The sequence below is a fragment of the Symsagittifera roscoffensis genome, chromosome 5, assembly GCF_963678635.1.
Source record: "Symsagittifera roscoffensis chromosome 5, txSymRosc1.1, whole genome shotgun sequence".
Taxonomy (NCBI): domain Eukaryota; kingdom Metazoa; phylum Xenacoelomorpha; order Acoela; family Convolutidae; genus Symsagittifera; species Symsagittifera roscoffensis.
In genome coordinates this window covers 32,234,148-32,254,999 of record NC_087066.1, presented here as the reverse complement: position 1 = coordinate 32,254,999, position 20,852 = coordinate 32,234,148, and the positions used below count along the sequence as shown (strand labels likewise).

General features: G+C 33.9%; 1 protein-coding gene across 2 annotated transcripts in view; it reads right to left on the bottom strand.

The window, feature by feature from the left end:
• Window positions 1–20,852, bottom strand: part of LOC134846947 (WD repeat-containing protein 49-like) — a 232,270-nt gene that overhangs the window by 124,873 nt on the left and 86,545 nt on the right. The window lies entirely within an intron of this gene.

Genomic DNA, 20,852 nt, shown 5'->3' with positions numbered 1-20,852 from the left:
TTTTTTGTGAAGTTATGAGGGTTTAAAGATTGCGATTTTGACCAATTTGGGATAATTAACCCGCGATATATTTCGCGCTATCAACGCGTAAGCGGAGATTTAATCCATTTTAGAAATCGTTCCCAATTAGTTGATGGAAGCTTATTTGCCATAATTGATTTGTTACTAGGAACGAAATCTATCACTTTGTACTTAATATGACGTGTGGGGGATGTTTTTACAAAAAATCTCTATTTTTTTTTCAAATTTAATTTTACTTTTTTACAATTAATTTTTTCATTTTATTACTGCTCCATAGACCTTAAAAAGCATTCGGAACATTCAGGGCTTTGTCCTGATACGAGCAGTCTTCTTCAATGTTTGTTTCTGATACTTTTAGTTTCTAACCTTCTTTTAATTATGGGAAGAAGCTGAAGCCTAAGAAATCCCTTTCGGCGACAAGACGTACTCGCTAAAATAGTCTGTTTCAGATTTAAATTTCAGACCTGAAATGGGCTGAGAAATGTTAAAATAACGCGTGGATACTCTAAGAACGGGTTATTTCAGATTTGAAAAATCCTATTTCAGATTTGAAATTTTGTGTTTCATCGTTATTTCGGGTCTGAAAATATCAATGGTTTTGACCCAATTTTTACTATTTGAAGTAATTTTGTACTTAATAAGCTTCTGGATGCAATTAGCAGGTACGTAGCAAAATATCTCATCAGAGGCTGCTGAAATATGTTTTCCTAATTATGGGATAAGCATCGGAAAATGCATGTATAGCGCATGAACATGAAATTTTGATAGTACTTCTATCATTTTTAGAAATTTTTTCAGAACAATTGAACAAGAAATTTAGTGGGAGAACAAAAATTTTTGTGTAATTATTGGGATTTTTTGTGTCGCTAAATTGAATCTATTTGAAAAGCAAGTCAACATGTAATTTCACCTCTGAAACTTGGTTTTCCAAAGTTAATTCAGCTCTGAAATTTTGAATAACTTATCAAAAATCTGAAATAACAAGTTACAGATCTGAGAATTAAATCATGCTCGACAAAATAAAATTCAGATCTAGTATAGAAAATCTACATGGTAGCTGTGTTCAGAGTAAATAATTGTCTACGTGAGTGGATGTCTAATTTCCACCTAATTTATTCTTAGACAACTCAAGTTTTGCTTTTAAACAAAGCTGTCTGTAACAAGACACAGCCGGGAACGTTTTCAACTGCTCATTCACCTATTTGTAGCATTTATAGAAAATAAAAAAAATTTCAAAATATCATGTAAACATTATGAAGTTTTTTACTTTTGCTGATTACCTTTCCTCCAACACGCAGTTAGTTACAACAACCAAGTATGGGGTAAAATGTTGCTTATTTAGAAAGAAAACACAAGCACGGAGAAGTATGTTGCTTATCTACTAGAAAATTATTCCATAAAAAACCATAGCTCAATTAAGTTGGAATGATTTGAATCACCGCACACACTTCACCTTATTAAAAAACTCGCATTTGGTTGCGCAAATTTGAATCCCTAGTTGGTCAAACCGGTAAATTTTAAACCCTCATAAATCAAAAAGAGCAGTCGTATTATTTTCAAGTTGGAGCTCAAGACATCAGATTGTCAGAAGAAATAAAATTTTTGTCGAAAGTTGCTAAACTAACAGTCAAACGTTGTCTGCAAAATTCGGAACAATTATCTCTCGCTACACAGCTACAGGAACCTCAAAGTTGAAAAACTGTAATGATGGAACTATGATTGTCACAATTGCTGCTGGAAAATTGATAGCGAAAAAACTTTCCACGCCCACTTATTTTTTTAGCTTGCTGATCTTTTTTGCACTCACGAGGCAAAAAAGTTTCACCTTTTTGGTTCCGCCTAGCAAAAAAAAATACGGCTTTGGTTTTCACCTTGTGATTGTGTCCCTGCAATCTATTATCTATTAAAATAAAGAAAAAATGACATGTTCTAGATAAAAACAATGAAAACATCCAGCCGGATTAATTTTTTTGGAGATCTTGTTAAACACACATACGTAAAATAGCCAGTTAAACAAGTATTCTTTCAAAAAAAGTCCTGATAGGGAAAAAATTTTTGCAAAAAAAAAACAGAAAATTGATTTTGTGGGCTCAAAATGAAACCTTGAAAACCTGATGTACTTGAATTTTTTTAAGGATGCGGAGATACGAAAGTCAGAAAAAATATATACTTGATCTGGCGTTACAGACCTTTAGAAAGCTTGGAAGTTTATGCCAGAATTTTGTACCAAACAAACAACATCGCTGTTTATGAGAATCAATAGAGCGAATTTTTCGAACTAATTGCTGGAACAGTTCTTTTGTAGGTCTTCGATCCTCAGCACAAACTTCTCAAAAATAGTAAGCCATTTTGGACACTTGTCTATGTTAGTTTTTCATTTTTACATTTTTTTCACTAAAAAATAACGATGGTGAAAATTAATTTGTTGCAAGTTTATGATGAGCTGATCATGATTTTTTTGGACCAGCAATAACTTTTCTTAGTTGCAGGTTAAGTACAAGATACAAAAAACAGGACAATGGGAAAATTTATGTAATTCCCGATAAGCCGCACAATCCGCAGCATCGCGCCGTTTGTCTTAACATAATAACCCGAACCTGAAAAAGACGGATAAACTTTTTCTTGCTTTGAAAAGCGCATCAAGTTTTCATGACCATTCATTCCCGAAACCAAATTTTTTTCGTTGGTCAATATTTATTTTCGAGTTTTTGATACACGCTAAGGCGCTAAGCTGTATCTGCAACTTGCTGTATCTGCAGCCGTCGAGGGAACTTCTTTACAGAATATGATCCTCTTTTGATCAAAATCTTTTGCCTTTTTGTGGGGCGTGGTTTCCACACCTATTAAGAATGTTTTGCAGTTCTACTGGAGATAAAGATGTTTCTGCGCAAATAGTTACTGCAGCATAAGTTTGAACTAAACCTGTAGAAAAACACAGCCGCTTCAGGGTGATTTGGCAGACCAGAAGCTCTGTCTATCTTGTTAAAAATAAAAATAAAATCGTCGATTTGCTTAGGTAACTGGAGATGAAACCTCCAAAAAGGCTTCTGTGTTTGAGAAAAATTTCAGTTTGGTTCATAAAAAGCACCTTGGACAACTTTGATTGGCAAATTTTTGCCTTTCAGAGCGTGTGTTGCCGAAAAAAAATTAATTAATTGTTACACAAAATGTTTGTTCCAATCATTGGGTGGCAGCTGTGTATAGGATTTTGGTGAAATGTTAATTGGATTTAAACTGTAAATTGCCCTTATACACCGAAATTGGAGGGGAGACACCGATAAGGCTTCAATGCAAAATCAAAATTTGAAACGATATACTGGTTTTGATTATCTCATCGGAACTGCGAGCGCACTTGGAAATTATTTGAAATTCGGTTCAGGCAAGCAAAGAAGTCACCTATAAATTGCTTTTTGTAACTAAAATCTCAATTTCAAATGTTTGATTGAAAGTTTTTTTGTCATAAAAATTTGAGACACCGTAAAAGGTAATCGGGGATCGGAGCTCTCTAGGGTTTTAATATAGTACAAACAATCGGGTGTTGGCTGATCACTTTTTAATTCAGCGTTGAAGCTAAGACTTAATCTCCTTTTTTTTTTTCTCGATTACGATGTTCGGAATATTCTGAGCTGCTGTACAGCAAACAGCCACTCTGATAGTCAAAGAGAAATTGGAAAATTTCCATTGAAATAAGAATTGAGCTCATATTGACTTGCGAGTAGATTTTAAATGATGTACCGGGATTTTTTTGGGATAATTCAGGATTAAAAAGAATAGAGATAAAAAGAAACAAAACTGAGCTCATAATAACTTGCAAGTAGGTTTTGAATGATGAAAAAGAGGAGGGTTCTGAAAAGAAATGAAGTCTGACGTAATTTTAAGTAATACTTTAGAGTTTATCTGAGCCTAAAGACTCATGCTGATTTTCAACCCACACACTATCAGAATTTTTCATCCCTAACTGATAATAAAATATAAATTATTGAGTGTGTAATTCAATTCATGGTTTAGGGGTGAAAACGAGGAAACGCCGCGGTGATCTCAACTTGGGAACAAAAACACAAGTTACAAGCCAAAATTAATAATATTCGAATATATAAAAGGCCGAAAACCTATTTCGCAGAAACAAATTAATTTTTGGGGTTGCATTGCTATCGGTATAAATCGAAACAGCTAGGTCTCATTTGAAGAAATGAAAGAGAAAAAAATGAATTATGCTTAAGATGAAATCTCATCAATAAAAGGTTGAATTCATGAACACGATAGCAATAATTCTTGCAATTTTGTTTTCACATCCAGCTGCGAAAAATTTGCTGCAAAAAAACCCAACTACGATAAGCAATGCCAGATTAATCGAATTTAAATTCTATTTAAAATTCTTTGTAAAAAATGTGCGGCACCTCAAAAATTAATGAAAAATTGATGAGTTATTTAAGGTATAGATAATAACTGAATTTTTTGGCTTCGGCTGTGCATACCAATAGGGCAAAAACAGGCCAACAAAATAAACAAGAAACCGGGTGACATTTTTGCCCTGCCCCAAATAGTCACGTTACAATTCTCAGGGGGCCAGATTAAAATGGATAGGTTGGAGTTTACAACTGCTTTATTGTTAAGAATCAAGGAGTCAGGTTCAAACAAAGTTGAAGGATATTAGTGGGATTTTCTAAGAATCGATACAGGATAAAGACGAGTATCCTAGCAATGTGTCAATGTCAATCATGATCCAATGTCGAACAATCCCTTTGAAACTGGTATAAAACACTCTTGTCTTCTAAGCCCCCTTATAAGGTTCTCAATTCAAAGCTCTAGGGAAGAAAAGCAATGGGATATTTCCAGCAAATGATGGAGGATTAGCCCTAAAAACACAACTTCGACCTTTCGGTCTATGGGATAAAAAAAAGTGAAAAGAGAATGTTTCCTTCCAATTTTTCTTCATTTTTCAGATGCTTTCTTTCATTTCTGTGCCGACCAAATTTTCGAGCTTTAATTTGAAGTCTGTAATTTTGAAACCTTGCTATTTACATTGAGCGCAAAATTAAAATGCGCTAGTCGAAAAATTAGCATTTCAAGTGAGTAAAAACAGCGCCGGTAGCATGTGTAGATATGAAAAAAAACAGTATATGGAGTAACTCTTGATTGGTAATTGCGTTGCAAAATAAATTACCATAGTAATTTGTCGCGACCCCTATAAGCCAAGATCATTTCAAAAAAATCCAATTTGGTCTGGAAGAAGTCCTTTCAGTTATATCTTCATTTTTGCATGTAAATTTGAAACTAGCTCACACTCATGTCATTAAATTGCGTTTCTGGCAGAGAATTGACAATTTCATAGTATTCAGCTAAGTGGTCAAGTTTTTTTTCTGGCAAGATTTGTTTTTCGGCGCCAACTGTTTGATATCTGTATACTCAATGTGGGAGAGGAGCGCTAAATTTTTTTGGAAATTACATAATAAGAACGGCGCGAAATTCAATCTCAGAGGTGCTATGAGCTATCCCCATCCGAGGAGTTTGAATTATTTTTCGACCATCTCGACCAAAACTTTTGGCCAATTGTGCCAGGTTTTGATTTTCTCAACCAAGTTTTGATATTTTGCGACTTTCTGGACCCTCTCGCTTTGCTCGACCGAAAAAATTAAGTCGGCCAATTTGATCTCTTAGCTCTTCTGAAACACTATTAAGACCGTATTTTAAAAAAAAAATGCGTGACTTTCGAATCATAAAGAAAACAGACCGCAACCACGTTTTTGGGACGTTTTGCAACGTTTTACCCTAAATAACGTTTTTTGTTGGCGCGCTGTCCATTGAAAGTTAACATATTTTGGCTCAAACACATTTAAAGCGTCTCGGCAAGCTACTGCTTGATTCGTTTTTGTTTGCTAGTCTAAAAGTCTAAAATGAGAAGTGTACAGATCTATGTCTGGACTATTCTCGTTTTACTCGACTATAAATAGCACGAACAAAACTGTAAAACTAATTTATTTTACATACGAACTTAGATTATAGCATATGATTTTCAGGTAGTTTCCAGTAAGGATGCTTGAACCTGAAACAACTAGCGAGAAATAGTGAAGTTGTCCTTGCGGAAAAATTTCCCTGTTAATTTGGATCTTCCAGCTTAGTTCGTTTACTAAGAGGGACAAGTGCTTTCGTACAGCCTCTCTTGCTTCTTCAGTAAATTATCCTCTTGCTATAAGTTTCATCTTAAATCGTCAAACTTATTGACAAAAGTTTTAGCAGCAACAGTAGTTCGAAAAGAGTATGAAATTAAATAATGAATAGTTAAAAATAAATGATGTAATACTACACTCTGATTATTTTATAAACCAAAGCTATTGAAACTGATAATCAAACAATTGAAACTTGAATAAAACTTACGTTTTCTTGCGGCGGGAGTACTCAGATCTCTGTGAAAGAAAAGGATTTCGTGAAAAATTTTACTTTAAGTAAGTTGTAGGCTGAGTTATGATCTTTTTGAGCTGGCTTTTCAGTAAGCAAAGTGTTAGTTGAAATCACTTTTCAAAATAAATTTAGAACTTTCTGCAAAAATCGACAGAAAATATTTTGGATGTCCTTGATCGATGTTTCGTCTTTCTCGACCAAAATTAACTTTTTATTGGCTGTGTTTCGACTTTCATGAATAAAGCCAAGCATAGTTGTAGAGTTTCACTATGCTCGACTTTTTTACGACATTCTTGTCGGTGTTTTGTTTTTGTGCTTGCTCTTAATTGTTGAATTTTGGCCAAAAAACTGCACGTGTTTGACTAACAAAGTACATTAAAGCGTCGAGCAATTCGGCTCAGGGTAATGTCAGCGTCATTTTGGGTAATGTTCATCGATTTCTTACATCGTTTTGCTGTTTAAAAAAGTTTCAGAAAAAGAGATTTTTTCAGATCACTTCAAAACTTTTTCAAGGAAAAAATAGTTGAAAAAGCAGATATCAAAAGCTGGCGTTGTTAAAGGGGATGGAGGCGCTTTTTGTAGTTTTTAAAAGGAGCATTTAGCATAGTGGTAAGTCGTTCACTTTGAAATCGTCAGATCGCGTATTCGATCCCGTGCCATGGCATTGATAATGTGTGAGGACAGGCTCTCACTTGACCTCTAACTTCAAGCCTACCACAACCTGACCACATTTGGCTGCAATAGGTGTACCACGTGAAAGTTCTAGACGTAAAAAAACGGAAACGGTCTGGAGTCGCAAAAAGCTGCGCTAAACAAAATTAACAGTCTGGAATGTGGGGAGAGAATACAAATTGACTATCCTCGACAGGACTGTTGAGACCTACTGATAGATCCTCTGCGATTCGCAGGAACTACATATATGTATATATTTACGACATCAGTATTCCTTTTCACGGAAAAATCTCAGGCTTTAAGAAAATCCTTGGTATTAAAAACCTTTCTCGAATATTACTTTCAAAACAAAATAAATTATTACAAGCGAAAATGGTTTTGTAGTCCATGCTACGGCTCGCAATCCAAGCTAAGCTTCTAGGCGTCCTCTTTTTTAAAAACAAAAAAGTAGTGAGCTTTATGCTCTCCGACCCTGCAAAATTGCATCTCGACGTCAATCGATTTATCTCTAAAAAAGTTTAATAAAAATTATCGCGTCTCTCTTGGCACTGTTTTCTTCGAAGTTTGCGCTCGTCTCGATTTTGTCCCGCGTAAAAAAATTACCAAATATTATGTGTACCCTTGTTGTTTCAAGCACAACATATAGTTTCCTGTGGAACAACTCTTGCTGTCTGTTTTCCCATAAGCAAATGTGAATGTCAATGTCATTTTTGCAATCCTTTCTTGCCGGGCCCATCTCTTGGCAAAACATCTTTGACAGCCGCCTGGCCATTTCCAGTGAGCCCACTGCATGGGAGGTTGTTGGCATTTGCGGCTATTTCCAATATTTTCGTTCAATCGTGGCAACAGAAAAAATCTATCGGACCTATTTCAGAACACAATCAGTTAAAAACAAAAGAAAAAATCCTTTCAGTTAATCATAATGAACGAAAAAAGAAGAAATTCAACGTTCACCTACGGCAGCTCAAACAAGTTTTATTTTTATATGGTATTCAATTTTGAAAAATAAACCTACTCATGTCTAGTCCTCTTAAAGTCTTGCCAAAAACTTGAAGGTTCTCCAACGTTTGTCAAATATAGCAAAGATTCTCAACAGTCTAAAAACGTGAAAATATCCTCTGTTATTTTGAAAATAACGTGAAAATAATCGTGAAAATCGTGAAAATAATGAACTGTTATCTATTAGTTAATTACATTTATTATGTATGATTCAAAAGATTGTTTGGTATGCTTTAACTGATTGCCTGAAAACGCTATAAAATTGATAATCAACAGGAACTTTTGAAAATTTTCAGTTGTATAATTTTATTCTAGACTGTTTTTTTGAAGTTACTAATTTGATTATGCATGAAATTCAATGGCTTTGTTAGAGATTTATTTTTTAAGAGAAAATACTCGAAAATCAAATCGAAAGAGGGAAAATGTTGAACATTTTTGTCAGAAAAAAAAGAAATTTTCTGTGGTGATTCTTAGCAACTTCATTGTCTCAATGCTATATCTTTTAAATTTTTGTTAAAATTCGACAAAAATTGAAAAGACTGTTGAGCATGGGTACCCAGATGAAGGTATGATACCATAGCTTTTTAAGCGAAGCTGATACTAACCTTTGAGTAACATAATAGTTTTGGACAGTAATTCTATATTTGATTGATGAAAAGTAGCCTTTTTCATCTCGCTTGTTGTAAATATAACCAGAAAATCTGTTGAGGCCGAGCAAAACTGCTTTGATGCCCTATGTAACAAATTCACATAATCTTATTGAAAATTATATTCGAATTAAAGGAATTTTATTTATGATAAATATAAATTGAAGACTACAGCCAGACATTATGCTAACTAAGACTGTACGCTGTAGTTGTGACTAGTTGGAGCAGCTTGTATTTTTTCAATAAGTTTTTCGCACATGAAAGCTCGCAGAGGGCGGGTAATAATGGCATCATATTACAGCTCTGTTGGTCGTGATTTGCAGCCCAACATATGCACCTCAAGTTGAAAATATCTATCATAAAAGTATTTTTGGTTAAAACATTTTCGTTTCACGTCAACGCATTTCACGTAACGTTTAACCTGTTATAACCTCAATCCTGAGGTTTTCAAGGGTTACTTTATCCGCTAACCACAAAGAAAACAAAAAATCCATAGAAAATATTATAAATTAGAAAATCGAAATCGACCAACTCGCTCGTGTGCTCACGTTGAACAGCATTAGATTGTTTTAAAATTACAGGACAACGGTCATTCTAACGTTTTTCGTTCATCTTCCAAAAGTTCAGAAAAAATCCAAACTGGTTATTTTTAATTTTTTAAATACAAATATCGCTAAGCAACTGGAACTAAACCGAGAAACAAAATGGAACTCAAGATAAGCTGATAAAGCCTAGTAGTGAAATGAATTTTATGAAGATACTTTTATCTGAAATTGGTTAGCTTTTTGATGATATAATATCTTTTGTTTGATAATTTTAAATTTTTTGTACTGATTTTGGTTGAAATAGGTAATTTCAAACCTTAGTTGCTGCTCTATTAAAACTAGAAAGAAAGTTTTTGATTTTGGAATTTCTCAGAGACACAATTTTTGTGTACAAATTTTAAGATTAAACCCGTAAAATCTGATTAATTCTTTGATATCAGATTAAGTTGTTTTCGAGAAGAGTCAAAATTTCAAAAAAAAAATGGAAAAAAATCAAAACACCAATTTTTCCGAAGACCATCATTTGTTGTTAGAAAATCCGGACGTGAGCGCCTATACAGGGGAGTTTTGGTTAACTCTTTGTATGATTGACCCAAAATTTCATATTTGGTTTTTTAGTTTTCGAGACAAATCGAAAAAATGCAAAAAACGTTCAAAAGATCTCATTATTTTTTTCGATGCCGTGTTTTTTCATTAAAAAAATATACGTTTTATGGGAAGCAGTTCCGTTTATGTAGAGGAACTTTCCACAACCCGTTCTTTCAATTGAAGCAAAACCTAGAAGGTAGTTTTCGAGAAAAGTCAAATTAATTGAAAAAATGGTCAAAAAGTCACAAAAAACAATTTTTCCGAGGGTTCATATTTTTCTCGTAATAAAACTTAGGCTTAACGGCTATAACAGGGGAGCTTCCCGCAACCCTTATTTTGATTGAAATCAAAACGTCCAATTTGTAAATTTTTTCGAAAAATCGTAAAGTTTCAAAAAATGGTCAAAAAAATTTAGCATTTGACTTTTCCGAGAGTCATAACATGGTGTATAACAATTTTGTAAATTAATGTAAAACTTAACCGCTTATGCAGGGTGCTTTGAACAACCCTTTCAACCATTTCTATCTATTGAATTCAAATTCTCAGATTTGGGAGAGTAGTTTTTTTTTGAGAAAATGTCAAAAATCTTAAAGTATAGGTCAAAAATTTCCTTTACTCATTTTTTCCAAGGCTGAGGATTGTTTGGTAAAAGACTAAAAAAATGCCCAGCTAATAGAGTAGTGGGTGGTTTTTCCATGGGTCGATAGAGCAGTTTTTGAGATGATCTAAAATTTGTAAGCAAAATGAATTCATTTTTCAAACCATTTTTTATTTCATTAGTTTTCTCGAAAACCATCTTCGCGAATCTGAGATTTTGGTTTCAAAGAATAGAACGCGTCGTTGGAAATTCCCCTGCTTAAGCGGTTACTCGCAATTTATTTTTTACAAAAAGTTTTGACCCTCGAAAAAGTCAAACTTTCGAATTTTTGACGGTTTTGTGAAATTTTTTAATTTCTCTTAAAGGTAGCCTCCCAATTCGGAGTTTATGATTTCAATCAAAAGGACGGGTTGTGTGAAGTTTCCTTGCATAAACGGCTACGACCAATTTTTTTTTACAAAACTAAAATTATGGCTCTCAGATTAGTCAATTTTTCAGACTTTGTGACCGTTTATTGAAACTTTTTAATTTCTCCCAAAAAGTACCCGCCCAATTATGATTTATGGCACTCAGAATAGTCAATTTTTCAATTTCTTGACCTTTTTTTTGAAATACGCGGTTACGCCCAAGTTTTTCTACAAAAAACTTTATGACCCTCGAAAAAGTCAGTTTTTCGGGTTTTTGAACATTTTTTGAAATTTTTTGATCTTTCTAAAAAAACTGCCCTCTCAAACATGAATCTTTGTTTTTAATAAACAATACTGAGAAGGTCGCATGCTTTAGCGGCTCACCCCAAGTTTTATATCGAGAAAAGATATGACCCTCGGAAAAGTCATCTTTGCGACTTTTTGATTGTTTTTTTTCAAGCATTTAGGCTGTTCTAAAAAAACTACGCTCCCAAATCGGAAATGTTTGTTTCAATAGGTGGTACGGGTTGTGTTAAAATCCCCTGTCTTGTAGATTACCTACACGAATGGTTATGGCCCTCGGAGATGTCAAACTTTTGTTTTTTTTGACAGTTTTTTGCAGTTTTATAACTCAAATTGAAAACTATCATACCAAATCTGAGACTTTGTGTTCAGTTTGATAGACATTGAACAAAATTGGTGACGTGGCGCACCCTTCCTTTATACCTCCATGCATGATTCGATAATGCCTTCTCGGCCTATCACTCGATGTTGCGTTTATTCATGCTGTGCTTTGAGCATGGTCAATGCCGCAGCTGGCATCATTAGGTTCTCTAGAAAGCTCTGGAGGAGTTCACTTTTAACTCTAGCGTATTTTTTAAATTCAAAAGTAACGCACCAAGTCTCCTCAAATCAACCACACTCGGCCTCAAGACTCGTCTGACCTCATCGTTATCTGGGATAATAACTTGTGTAGCATCAGCAGTCGACTCAATTTTCCGAAAATCGTTAGGGTTCTTTTCTCTCATTTTTGTTTTTTTTTCTGCTCAGGTCCTGAGCATGGGTGCAAAAACCTTTGCAAAGATGCGGCTTGTTGGAGGCAATAGACCCCCCCCCCCTCTGTAGTTGTTTAGATCTTTCCATAAGTGGGGGATGATCCACTCTCTTTCGGGGGATGATCCGTCTCTTTCGACCAGTAGTGTGGGTCAGTGTTAAGGATTTCAATTAGGCAGTTGTACACAAGATTTTCCCCATCTGACATTACTTTTCTTGCTGCCATTCCGACACTATCGTATCGCGGTGTGCTGTCTCTGATCAGGTCATGCTCTCCTCCAATTTCTTCATGCGCTATCGGCTAGCTTAGCTCCTCTGTTGCTTCCTGGTTCACCGCTACATTTTTTGGATTGGTCAATGAGGCTTTTATTGCTTTTTCAATTGGGCGTCTTTCAAAACTATTTTTGGAAACCACTTTAAAATGTTCTCGACATTCTTTTGAGCTGAAACATTCCTCTTCCATTAAGTTGTTCTTTTTTATTGCTATCTTTTTCAAAATTCGATATAATTTCCGGGTGCTTCTCTTGGCACTCGGCGTCTTTCTCCTCTCCTACTACTTGCAACCACCAGGTCTCCTCTCAGTTTTCTTTTGCTTCTTGAAAAGTCTTTCTAACATACATTTTAACTGCTGTTGCAGCTTGCGCATCGTTAGGGCAGGAAGACTCTTTAGTTTCGGATGTCAAGTCTGATGAAAAAATTTTTAAATTCCTTCTCGTGGTTGTCCAGCCATGGGTTAAGGGTGCTATTTTGTTTGACTTCGCACGCATGTTGGCCCTTCTCGGCCTTGATTTGTATCAGATGTGGCCAGTTCGTGTCAATTTCTGAGTCCGAGGCCCTTTTTTCTAATGCTTCTCGATACTACTTGAGTTTCCTTGCGTTATTTAAATTTTTCAAGTTTTCCCCGGGGTTTTTGGGGGCTCTCGGCCATGTTTAGCTGGTCTATGTGTAGTATTGCAAATACTGCACTAACTTATGGTTTGACTTAGTTTTCCAACATTTTAAACAACCCTCCGATTTGAACAATTCAGACTCATTTTTTTCTGCTGCTTTTAGCCTGGATATTGAAAACAAAAAAAGTTGCCAGTTAGACTGACTGGCTTACTGTCTTTTCTTAAAAAGCAGACAGCGCGGCGACAAACCCCCAGTCTTTTTGCATCTTTTTGAAATTTGATTTAATTACGGCAGGTGCAACACTGATAAATTGCCCTGATCTTTTGAATTATTGATTTTTATTCTAAAATTTTTTTTAAGTTGCAAATGTCAAATTCATCAAGAGTATAAAGAAAAAGGGGGAAAAAACTTCGAAACATAGACTGCAGGTGCAGGTTTGTCTCAACCAAAGAACTGAGAAACATATCAACCTGAACCTCCAGAGGTATCATTTTCCTCACTCGCTCGTAAAACTATTAAATTATTTTACTTATCACTAATTTTTGTAAATAAAAAGTACTTTTAAAAAAATAACATTCCAGAACTGAGGTAAGATTCTAATGCTTTCCTTTAACGTAAATTAATGTAACTTAACCAAAATACCCCAAACCTATTTTGGTATTTCAGACATTTGTTCATCCAATTTTAGTTACTTGTACTTATTTAACCAACCCTTTTATTTTATCTGTTTATAAAAAAATCATTTTAACTCAAGGACCAGATAGACTATAATCTATGACCCCCCCCCTCTGTAGTTGTTTAGATCTTTCCATAAGTGGGGGATGATCCACTCTCTTTCGGGGGATGATCCGTCTCTTTCGACCAGTAGTGTGGGTCAGTGTTAAGGATTTCAATTAGGCAGTTTTACACAAGATTTTCCCCATCTGACATTACTTTTCTTGCTGCCATTCCGACACTATCGTATCGCGGTGTGCTGTCTCTGATCAGGTCATGCTCTCCTCCAATTTCTTCATGCGCTATCGGCTAGCTTAGCTCCTCTGTTGCTTCCTGGTTCACCGCTACATTTTTTGGATTGGTCAATGAGGCTTTTATTGCTTTTTCAATTGGGCGTCTTTCAAAACTATTTTTGGAAACCACTTTAAAATGTTCTCGACATTCTTCTGAGCTGAAACATTCCTCTTCCATTAAGTTGTTCTTTTTTATTGCTATCTTTTTCAAAATTCGATATAATTTCCGGGTGCTTCTCTTGGCACTCGGCGTCTTTCTCCTCTCCTACTACTTGCAACCACCAGGTCTCCTCTCAGTTTTCTTTTGCTTCTTGAAAAGTCTTTCTAACATACATTTTAACTGCTGTTGCAGCTTGCGCATCGTTAGGGCAGGAAGACTCTTTAGTTTCGGATGTCAAGTCTGATGAAAAAATTTTTAAATTCCTTCTCTTGGTTGTCCAGCCATGGGTTAAGGGTGCTATTTTGTTTGACTTCGCACGCATGTTGGCCCTTCTCGGCCTTGATTTGTATCAGATGTGGCCAGTTCGTGTCAATTTCTGAGTCCGAGGCCCTTTTTTCTAATGCTTCTCGATACTACTTGAGTTTCCTTGCGTTATTTAAATTTTTCAAGTTTTCCCGGGGTTTTTGGGGGCTCTCGGCCATGTTTAGCTGGTCTATGTGTAGTATTGCAAATACTGCACTAACTTATGGTTTGACTTAGTTTTCCAACATTTTAAACAACCCTCCGATTTGAACAATTCAGACTCATTTTTTTCTGCTGCTTTTAGCCTGGATATTGAAAACAAAAAAAGTTGCCAGTTAGACTGACTGGCTTACTGTCTTTTCTTAAAAAGCAGACAGCGCGGCGACAAACCCCCAGTCTTTTTGCAATTTTTTGAAATTTGATTTAATTACGGCAGGTGCAACACTGATAAATTGCCCTGATCTTTTGAATTATTGATTTTTATTCAAAAATTTTTTTTAAGTTGCAAATGTCAAATTCATCAAGAGTATGAAGAAAAATGGGAAAAAAACTTCGAAACCTAGACTGCAGGTGCAGGTTTGTCTCAACCAAAGAACTGAGAAACATATGAACCTGAACCTCCAGAGGTATTATTTTCCTCACTCGCTCGTAAAACTATTAAATTATTTTACTTATCACTAATTTTTGTAAATAAAAAGTACTTTTAAAAAAATAACATTCCAGAACTGAGGTAAGATTCTAATGCTTTCCTTTAACGTAAATTAATGTAACTTAACCAAAATACCCCAAACCTATTTTGGTATTTCAGACATTTGTTCATCCAATTTTAGTTACTTGTACTTATTTAACCAACCCTTTTATTTTATCTGTTTATAAAAAAATCATTTTAACTCAAGGACCAGATAGACTATAATCTATGACATAATCTAATCGAATTTTTTAATTGTATTTACCAATGAAAGAAAGAGATCTATCAACCGACCCTACCTCTTCTTTTAATAAATCTGGTGCGACTTGAGCGGAGAACTAACCCTGAAAATATATATAAGTCTGAAAACAAAAAAAAATTAATTTTTGTTGATTCAAAGTTTTAAGAAAGTGAGTTTCTGTTAGTCAGTTTCCAACTTCAAAAATAGCCAGATAGTCCTTGATAGAGTCAAGGTTATCAGTTACTTCTCTATCGCTCATCAGCCCTTGACAGCTTTCTGCTGACTTTATCACATGAAATTTTAACTCATTATTTTTATAAATACAAAATACCAAAGAAAAGGAAGCTTTCTCTGACCAAATCTATTAGTTTAAACAATTAATTTAGACAGTTTAACGACTTTTTCACCTAAAATAGCTTTCCTCGCATAGGTTTACATTTTAGGTTTAAGCACATAGGTTTAAGCATTTACATTTTATACTTCCATCAGACTTTCCGAAAATGCTCAAAAAACATTAAATTTTGAAATGTATTCTCAGAAAGGAGTTAAGAGGTCCTGTATGCAGTCTTAGTGTACTCTAAATGATTGATAAACTTTTTTCTTCCATCATCTACACAATCAAACCTGTGCCAAATTGAGCTTCACTAGCAATTCCTCCTTGTGCAGTTGTGCTTTATATTATTTTCACCTTTTTTTCGAGGATTATCCGCTGACCTAACTCAACTCAACTCCAAACTTAATAATCTCATCAAGGAAGAATTTTAAGGCCCAAGTTAGGGAAGGAAATATCTACACTCACTAAAGAAGGAATTATAAGGTGTATTTTTCCGGGCTAAATCATTTTACGACCACCAAACTGAGAGAAGTTCAGCGAACTTTTGCTAACCTCAAGTTAAAATTACAGTGAAAGTACACTAGATTAAACTAATTTAGTATAAAATTAACAATTTTTGTCCAATTTAAGTCAAAGTAAGCCAATTAAATTAAACACTCTCATTTTAACAGAAGTTGCCCCCATTTCAGCCAAAATAGGTCCGATGAATTTTTATAAGCTGCCATTTCAAAATAATTTTGCCCAATTTTGGTCACAATATACCAGAATAGGCTAGAAAATTAACTATTTTAGCACAATTTTGCCCAAGTTATGTCAAATTAAGTCAAATTAAGTTAGATAAAATTCCATTTTAACAGAATTTTGCCCAACTTATGTCAAATTAGGTCCGATTAAGTTAGATAAACTTCCAATTTAACAAAGGTTTCTCATTTATGTCAAATTAAGTCCATTTGCGCGAGCTAAATTCCCAGTTTAACAAAAATTTGCCCAATATTAGTCAGGGCAAATGCAATTAAACTAAATAAACTTCCCTTTTAACAAATTTTTGCCGGATTTTTGTCCATAATAGCACAATTCAGATTCGCAAAATCCAAATTAAACTAAAGTTTACACTATCTTGGCAAAAACAGAGTCATTTAAGCTAGTTTAAATCATTTTTTATCTAATTTAAGTTGAAATAAGCGCAATGTTTTATTTAATTTCAAATTAACATAAAATTAACCAGTTTTGGCCCAAATAGAGCCATTTAGGATAGCTTGACTCAGTATTAAAATAAAAATTTATCAAATTTTGGTTAAAGTGATACCATTTAAGCTAAGTAGAAAAGGAATTACTCAACAATTTATCCAGTTTGGGTTAAACTAAGCACAATTAAGATAGTTTAATTTCAAGCTTACTCCAAATTCAATCCTCTGGTGAAAATTAGCCATTTAAGTTAAAAAACTCTAATTAATCTAAATTTTAATCAAAAATTGGTCCAAATCAGCCCAGCTAAGATACATAAAACTCAGATCTATTTGAAAATTCATCCACAAACTGGTACAAAAAAACCCAAATTAGGAAATTAACTTGAAATATTTCACTACAAAGAAAAAATAAAGCTTAAATATTCTTCAAAATTCTATCAGATTGAAATCCTCTATGATTTCAAAAACCGACAAAACGCTTGAATCAAACTAAAATTTGTCAATTTAATCACAATTAAAGTAAAGTAAATCACATTTTAGCCAAGACTAAACAAATTTCCACAAAAACAATTTCTACCCTTGCAGTCACAATTTGTTTATAAAAATTGAAACATGCTGAAAATAAAACACTATTGTTCAATTATTCAACTTAATCACAGTAGAAAAGCGTTCAAAAAAAATGTAAAAAAACTGTCTTTGGAAAAACTTAATGTCAACATACTCTAAACTCGTTGTTTGCACTTCAAAATTATAAGTTACGTAGGAATTGAAATTACTAAATTACTTTGGTACCTAACTAACACTGAAAAAAATCATATCATCATTTTATTGAAATTGCTTAACAAAAGTTAACACAACCAATTGGTCTTTTTTTGAAGATACACTCCAAAAAAAGATACAATTCTCCAAAAAACAACATAATATGTAATAGAAAAACGATTAATTGCTTCGCTCTCGTTTTTTTTTTCAAATTAACTCTAACACGTCAATTCAGTTTAAAACTAAACACAACATAACAATAATTCCTTGCGGTTTAAAAAATTCTAAAGAACATTAAAAGCTGAAAAAAAGTCAATGGCAAAAAATGGCATATCCAGAGTTAGCTCTCAAAAAAATTACAGGCCTAGACGTTAATGAAAAAGCAAAAGATTTTTCATATATAGTAGAGAAAAAAGTACTTTCAGTCGGCACTCGACCAGCAGTCGCAGGTGCAAATCAGGACGCATATGAAACAGACAATGAGCTTTATTCGGTTGAAAATTAAGAGGTGGGCCCCCAAAGAATGAAGGAATGAACTGTTATAGAGAAGAGAGCATGAAGACTTAAAAAAAACTTTTAAGACAAGAAAAAATCAGTCCTGAAAAGCTTATAGAAACTCTCAGAATCAGTATAACAAAATCAAAAGGATCAACCAGAAAAACAATTGAAAAGATAAATACCGTCAAACACATTGTTATGATTAAACTGCGAAAAATAAAAACTGTTTTTCAAATAGGTTTCATAGTATTTCAAAGTTTGAGTGATCCACCTAATTTGTTTATTAATCTTTAATTTATAACATTTTTTATTACCATGCAAGTGATTACACTCTTTTAAAAAAAGCCAAACAAATCTTTCATCTGCGTTTCTGAGTGTGATCTTTTCTATAACTTCCCGAGACATTAATTTTGATTGAGAATGTATGCCTGCAAAAAAAACAAAAAATTTTTTATGGGAGACTTATGGAACAGAATTCATTCAAGGGAACCTGTAGCGCTTGCTTATAATTTTTTTATTTGCACTGATAAACTGCGGTAGGTCAGGAGCTTAAGCTGAATTAGGTTTTCAGTCAATTTCACTTCAATCTCAGGCGATTTTACGACTGAAAAAAAACAGCAAAAACTTTGTGAAACAAAAATCTTTTCCAATTACAATTGAAGCAGACAACAAACTTGGGTTCAAACTTTTGATGTATCAACTAGCCAAGGTAAAAGTGTAGCAACACATTTAAACCGAAAAGATTTTCTGCCCTTGGGTTCCTCTTAGTGCACACAGAGGAACTGAGAGGTTGTTTTTTTGAACTTCGCTTAGGCAAAAAGTTACAAAAAACGCACAATAGCAGAAAAACACTTAAACGGAAACGTCATTGCCCAAAGTTATTAAAAGTGTTTGTTTTTAAGATTATTTCACTTCTCAAGCCAAAGTTTTGACCCAACCCGCCGTAGATTATTGCCAACATTGGTGGTGCTAAAAGTAGCTTTCAATTAAGTGTACCTAAATTATGCCAACGAAAACTAAAATTGGTGGCTAAAAGTAGCCTTTAAGACAATGATACTCGCTCCTCAACATTTTGGCCAATTTCATAATTTTCCGCCAAACAACAAAAACATGCATGTCATCATTTAGCATGAAACCTATGGGAAATAATTGTTCTTTGAGAAACTTAAGTTTTAAATTCGCTTAAACACCTACCAATTTAATAATTTTTGATATATTCAGAAAACAAAGAGACTTAGAAAACCAATTGTAGAAAATTTTGAAGATTTCTTTAAGAACACTAATTTATTCTCAGACAAAAAAAACATGTAAGATTTTCGAAACAATAAAAATTTATCAATGCAACTTTTTAATTTTTTACAGTAAAAAAAGCGTAATGTTTGCTATCGATGCCATTGATAAGCTAAATTGAATGGCCGATGAAAGTGAGATATACCGAGAGGTACTCGAAATACAATTTTCTTAGGGCAATGTTCCGCCCAGCAATGAATATCAGTTTTGTGCTCGATTACAACATCCTAAATGTAATCGACCATGTACTTGCTAAGATGAACACAATTTATATTTTCCCAGATCAATCAAAATTGATTTTTTATTATAAAAACCAGCCGCTTTCAATGGAGGAGCAATTACAATTAAAAACACAAGTTCTCAATGCTTTCGTGAATCAGCTTAACACATTAGATATTAATTTGATTTCCCAACTAATAAGATAAGACTTGTTAAAATTGAGATTTTCTCATGATAGTTTAATGATTCTCCTAATCTAATTTTTTTATTCTCCTTGTAATTATTCTCTTTTTTCTAGTTTTATATAATTTTTCGAAAATTGATTCTTCAATCGCATCGACAAAGTGCACTGTAAGTCTTGCAGACGTGTCTAACAATGACAAAACCCGATTTCGCGAAACAAAAAACAATTTCTGTAACCGATGGCTGATTGAATGCATTAACTTTTCTTTTTATACTTTTTTGGTGGGTTTGTGCATGACACAATAAAACCTATAATAGGGAATACTTAACGAACAGGACTATAGGGAATTTTTAAGTAATACTTAACGAACAACACACAATAAAAACCAATTCATGAATTATTTACCTTATAAGAAGTACAATATTTTGTTTGAGTACCACACACGATTCCTCTTTTAAATGATTCTGTAAGACACAGAAAAATTTTTTATTTTTATGATCTTTTACAACGGAGTGAAACCGGTAAAAAACTGGAAGCTCAAAAATAACTAAAAAAGGACAAAGTCAGCACAAGAAGGAACAATAAAGCTTTCGTTGCATTTATGAATGTCAGAAGCAAAAGCCTAGCAATCTGGTTGCAATCAAGATTCGATGATGACGAATACCACAAACATCAAGACAGGGAGGATTGTGATTAAGTTCAAATGACGTTCCAGGAGTGAAATTAACAAAAAAATGATTAAAGACATCGTGATAGAAGGAAACAAAAGTTAAAGGAAGTGCATAGTTCCACAGAAAAAATCAAAGACGTTATATCAATTTAGAGTAACATTTCATCTTTAAATTTCTTTTCCAAACAGAAAAGATCATTTAAATTTTAATTTCATAACAATGTAAATGTGTGTATAGAACAACTATCTTTCATAAAAAGGGGGGTGAGTTGTAGTATTGCAAATACTACACTAACTTATGGCTTTTTTTAGATTTATAACATTTTAATTAACCCTCCGATTTAAATAATTCTTTCAGGATTGGACTCACTTTTCTTACAGCTTTTAGCCTGGATATTGAAAACAAGAATTTCGCCAGTTAGGCGGACTAGTTTACTGTCTTGCTTCACAAAACGACAAAGCCCCCAATCCTTTTGCGGTCCTAACAAAAGA